This window comes from Odocoileus virginianus, chromosome 3, assembly GCF_023699985.2.
Source record: "Odocoileus virginianus isolate 20LAN1187 ecotype Illinois chromosome 3, Ovbor_1.2, whole genome shotgun sequence".
Taxonomy (NCBI): domain Eukaryota; kingdom Metazoa; phylum Chordata; class Mammalia; order Artiodactyla; family Cervidae; genus Odocoileus; species Odocoileus virginianus.
Genome location: NC_069676.1, coordinates 91,797,927 through 91,803,926, shown reverse-complemented (window position 1 = coordinate 91,803,926; position 6,000 = coordinate 91,797,927).

Genomic DNA, 6,000 nt, shown 5'->3' with positions numbered 1-6,000 from the left:
GGACTCTCAAGAGTCTTCTCCGATACCACAGTTCAAAAGCATCAATTCTTCGGTGCTCAGCTTTCTTTATAGTCCAACTCTCACATCCATACATGACTACTGGAAAAACTATAACCTTGACTAGATGGACCTGTGTTGGCAAAGTACTGTCTCTGCTTTTTAATATGCTGTCTAGGTTGGTCATAGCTTTTCTTCCAAGGAGAAGGGTTTTTTAATTTCATGGCTGCAGTCACCATCTGCAGTGATTTTGGAGCCCCAAAAGATAAAATCTCTCACTGTTTCCACTGTTTCCCCATCTATTTGCCATGAAGTGATGGGACCAGATGCCATGATTTAGTTTTCTGAATGTTGAGCTTTAAGCCATTTTTTTCACTCTCCTCTTTCACTTTCATCAAGAGGCCCTTTAGTTCCTCTTCACTTTCTGCCATAAGGGTGGTGTAATCTGCATATCTGAGGTTATTGATAAAAGTTCAGTAGGCAAGTTGTGATTTAAAATCCAGAGGTCAGGAAAGCCTTGCTGAGATGGTGACTTTGAGCAATGACCTGATAGAGGCAGAAGTGAGCTGAGCTGAGCAGACATTTCAGGAAAGAGAATGCCAAGCAGACATGCAGCGGGTGCAAAAGTCATGGATTTGAAGAATGGCAAGGAGGTGGGAAATAGCAACCAGACTGGTGTGGTCTTGTACAGGCAACTATAATGATAACTTTGGCTTTCATCCGTATTGAGCTTGGATACTTAGGAACAGAGAAGTGATACACTCGAACTTAGCATGTCAAGGAGAACTCTGGCCGCAGAGTCACACAGAGGCCAGCAGACGCCATGGGCAGAGACTGGGAGAGCAGTTTGGAGGAAGCTACCAGTAATGATTCAGGTGGGAGGTGTGTGTGCTGAAGATTAGAGTAAGCCGGAAACACCAGAGGTGCTGAGAACTATTTCAGTTCTTAATACATTTTAAAAATAGAACAGATATGTCTGCTAAAGGAGTAGATATAGGGTGTGAGAGAAAAAGAGGACTCAAAGGTGACTTCAAGGGTTTTGTCCTGAGAAGTTGGTAGGACGGAACTATGGCTTACTAGAAGTAAGAAAGACCTGGATCAAAATCTCTGTCAGTTACTCAGAGTGTGACTTTGGATATGCAACTTAAAAACTCTGCACCCCCAGCCCCCACCCCAGCCTTGGTTCCACTTATAAAATGGACTAATCTTATCTACTTAGAGGTTGATGTAAGAATTAGAGATAATGTATTAAAGCTTTTGCTTGGTGTCTGATACTGGTGGGTACTCCATAATAACTGGAACACTTATTTATCATTGTTGTTCCTTGGGAACAAAAGTGCAAGTCTGGATTTCCCCCCATGATAGGCTTCAGATATTCGCAAATTACTCGCATGTTTCTCTAGTCTTCTCAGAATGAATTCCATTGTTTCTTCCAGTGGGAGCTGGTTGGATTCTTTGACTTACCTTGGCACACGCAGGTTTGAACTACTCTCCTAGCTTATAAAAGGAATGAGAAAGGTTTAGAAAAGGACTTAATACATCTTTCAGTAATGAGCTAAATGATCAGAAATCCACCTGTGAGAAATCTGTATTCGCCCTTCCCTCTCCCGTATAACAACTGTGAATGGAAAAGCTTTCTTTTGTAGGCAGTTTATACAAACATTAGTCACAATAACGGGAGTCGTTATTTACATGTCTTTTCTTTTTGTCAGTAAACCTTCATTTTATCCCAGGTCTGTAATGCAATTTTAGTGCAACCAAACATAACACCTCCAAGTTATAAAATCCATTCCATCCAGCCACAGTTACAATCACTCCCAGTTCTGAGCCTGTCCAGCAGGCTGGTCACATGGGCAAAAGGTTCTAGAAAGGATGAAAGCCTCAGATGAACTCTATTTGACTAGACACCATGCATCAAAATCATATGCCTTAGGACTTCTCTGGCAGTCCAGTGATTAAGACTCCAAGCTTCCATCTAGAGGGGGCACAGTTTTGAAATCTGGTCAATGAACTAAGATTCTGCATACCATGAGGAGTGGCCAAAAAAAAAAAAAAAAAAAAAATTATATGGTTGGAGCAATAGCCTGAATACAAAAGGAGATATGAGAGAACGTATAAAATCAGATTATGTCCTTGGTCCTCATGGTTTGTATTTTTGTTTTAAGTAAAATTTACAGGCATGGATTAGTTTCTTTAATTCTGTCTCACATTAATACTTTGCGTTCTATTTCTTTCCTTCTGGTGACATCTCAAAACACAGTAAAAATAAATATTAACACTCCACCTGCCGTGGTGGAGTTGGTAGCCTTCTGAAACTTTTCATGGATAGTCAAGCCTCCTGGGTTATACTGTAGTCAGCATACAGGCAGGGCCCAGATCTTAACCTCTGTTGGCAAGGCAAAGCAAGGAATTGAAACCAGCATATGAGGAAGACAACTAGAGACTCTTTGACACAAATTGGATTCTCACAGTCAGCTGTAACTTCAATGTTCCTTATCTAAAAAAAATGACTTTTACTAATTTATCTAAAGAAATAAACCTGATGATGCTTCTAAATTACTTAGCACAATGCCTGGAATATAGTACACACCCAACAGGTGCTGTTTCTGATAGTAATAAGGGTAGTATTTCAGTTTTGCATGTGTCTTTCTGGTGCAGTGCTGTTCTGTATTCACTGAGACTGGTCAGTCTATTAGGCCCCTCAAAATGCGCAGCAACACTGACTTAGCTTGTTAATAAACTGGAGCTTCACACCTGCTCCCAGCAGTCCCCCAGAGGCCCTGTGAAGTAGAAACACAGCTGAAGTGCTCCAGGGATCGCTGGCTGATTTTAAAGTCCTCAGGGTTCACGTTGGTCACACATATATCCACACTCCCAAATGAAACATGTCTTTGTGCAAAAGCAAAGAAGGTGAGTGAGGCTGGCAGCTTGGCTCACAGATACTTTTACGCTTTTCACCTCCTCCCCACACTAATTTTTATTTAAATCCAGAGAAGCATACATTCGTGACTCTCCTATACATTAGTAGTGGAATGGCGGAGTGTGGAACCGGCAATCTCAAGTGAGTCTAGGGGTGGCTGGGTGGTAAGGGTTTAGTCTGAAGCCTGGGAGCAGCCAAGGGTGTATATCAAGGCTGTGCCTACTCTGGGCATGTGCCCTGGTGATGCGGGTCACAGGCTTTCTCTGGGTGCTGCTGTGTGATGGGGTGAATTAAGATTTGTTTGTCACCATGAATTTTTCTCTCAGTAAAAACAGATATATATTTTATAGCCTAGACACAAGCCCTTAAAGTTATGCTCTAAAAGACTTTAGAATAATCTGCAATAATATTCTAAAGTAACTTCTGAAAATTGAAAGAACATTAATCATTCTATTGTTAACTTTTTCTTGTATGTTTCATTATTGTATGTGAATATAGAAATACATATAAATATATATGTATTAATTATATATATATGTAACCTTTGTTCCCCAGGAAGTGGCTAAAACTCTTCTTTGATTTTCATTTTATTTTCTTGTTGTGATGACTACAGGTGTCTGTTTTCCCTTTAGAATGTAAGATTCACAAAGAAGGGATTTTTCCATTCATTCTCTGCTACGTCTCCCAGTGCCTATAAGAAAAGAAAGAAAAAGATAGCGCTAAGTTGTGTTCAACTCTTGTGATCCCATGAACTGTAGCCTGCCAGGCTCCTCGGACCATGGGATTCTGCAGGCAAGAATACTGGATTGGATTGTCATTTCCTTTTCTGGGGAATCTTCCTGACCCAGAAGTTGAACCCAGGTCTCTCTCATTGCAGGCCTATGCTTTACCAACTGAGCATAAGCGCATCTATTAAATACTATACTGAGTATAGAAAAAAACTTAAACACTCATCCAGCAGCAAATAAAGAAGAACTAATTTCAAAGGACAGTATAGACAAGTGTACAGTGTTCTTAAATTTGAAAGTGCTTTACAAAAAGAACTGGAAATTTGTCAAAAACTCATATTCTTAGTAGATTATCAGAGGTTTCAGTTCAATCTGGGGTAGAGTCTAGGACTTGATCAAGCAGTCTTCCCCCCACCCCATACCACCTTCCTACAAATGATTCTAAGATAGGTGGTCCCTTGAACCACATTTTGAGAAATACTGCCTTAGAGTCTGCTTTTTATTTACACAGACTGAATAACTAATACTCTAAACTTAGTGGCTTATTTCTCTCCCCATTCCACATTGCATTAACTTTCCTTACCCAAAGTACATTAATGCTGCCTCAATTCCTTTTAGCCTTTGCTCACCTCTTTATCCCTTAGATTAGAACCACAAAGGTTTGGCCACCAATCAGAAAGAGTCTCCCATCTATTGACAGAAGATTAAGGGGCATTGAAGATGATTGACATCAGGAAATGAGACCAAGACACAATGTGGTTGCCTAGGTTTGTGAAAGAAAGAGAACAAGTGAATCTACCTGGAAACAGCAAAGACAGAGGAAATGAGATTTGAATTAAGAACAGAAGGGGACAGGAATTGGTGGAAACAAACCTGGACTGGGTGCTTAAGACAGGCACTCAAGAGTGTCTAGTGACAGAAACAACCAAAGGGGAAGCTACCAGCGTAGGTGTTTCTAGTCAATGCCAAAACCGAAGCTGTGCCTTGAGTATAGGGCGTTGTGTCTGGGATTCAGCCAGAAAGGCTTTGGTTTCCCCATGGAATTGGGAATAAGGCAAATCGCTGGGTTAGCTTGAGTATGAAGCAGGTTGGAGCTAAAAAACGGGTTTGGGCATTGCAATTTGCCAAGTTGGACCCTATGACTAAGTTTGGTAGTTATAAGTGATCTGCCTGCGAGCTCTTTAAGCCCTGAAATCTTCTCTCTAGAAGAAAACTGTCTTTATTTTATTTTTATTTATTTACTCTTATTTTAAAATAAAATAAAAATGTGTTGGGCTGACACAGAAGGTAAGGACCAGGAGCATGGAGGCAGCCCCGCTGGAGGCAAGCTCATGGTCGAAAGGTTGCCTTATAAAAAGAAAAGTTAATCTCATTTGACTTTGGGAGTGAAACTGGTAAGTGGCAAATGGAAATTTTGTATGTGCACCTTTGGTGCTTTAGCACATAGCTCTCAAGCAGGGCCAATTGAGAGCTTAATGGATGACTGGAGACTTCAGGACTCCCTTGCCTAGAGCAGCAGGTGGTTATACAAGATCATTTTTCAAAATGCACTTCTGTTTTCTGCTCATGCTGTTCACAATTTAAATAGTACAGATGATTACACTAACTAGTTGTGTGAAAACTTGCTTAAGAAATTTAATGTCTCTGCATAAACGTTTGTCTTTTTTTTCCTTTTAGAGAAAAGTACATTGCCTTTGCAATGGGCAGAAAGTAATACCTAATCCAAAATTACAAGGATATATTCTGGCTCTAGAATTCAATGTCCAGATTCTAAAAATGAGTAAAGACACTTATTACAGAAACATTTATTGCATAGTATATAAGACATGGTAAGACATGGTGGCTAAGTGTTCTTACCCTATAGGGCTTATAGTCAAGTAAAAATAAGAAAAATCACAAATTTTATTATGGCACTAATCTAGAACCAAGAATTAAATTTGTTTTGTGTAACATTTTAATGAAAAAAAAAAAGAGAGAAAATCTACTGGACTAGATTACTAAATAAGGAACTGGCAAAACACATGGAATGAATGAGCATATTTCCACTGGACACATGTATCAGAAAGCAAGTGCGGAGTAAGAGGTCAAACAAATACAAAACAAGGCCCCAAGGAAGCGCACATCTGTGCAGCTTGAGCCTTGAGAACAACCATCTGTATCCCAGAGGGAGTTACATACTTTCAGCTCCTTGCTTTACAGTTAATTTCAAGTAGAATCTCTCTGCATTTATTGTACAAATGATTAGTGCTTTCTGCTTGGCACTCTGCTAATGGGAAAAGGAAGATAAATGAGACAGGATTTTGCTTTCAAGGAGCTCAAAGATAGAAAGCAGTGTGTGTGTGCTGAGTGTCTTCA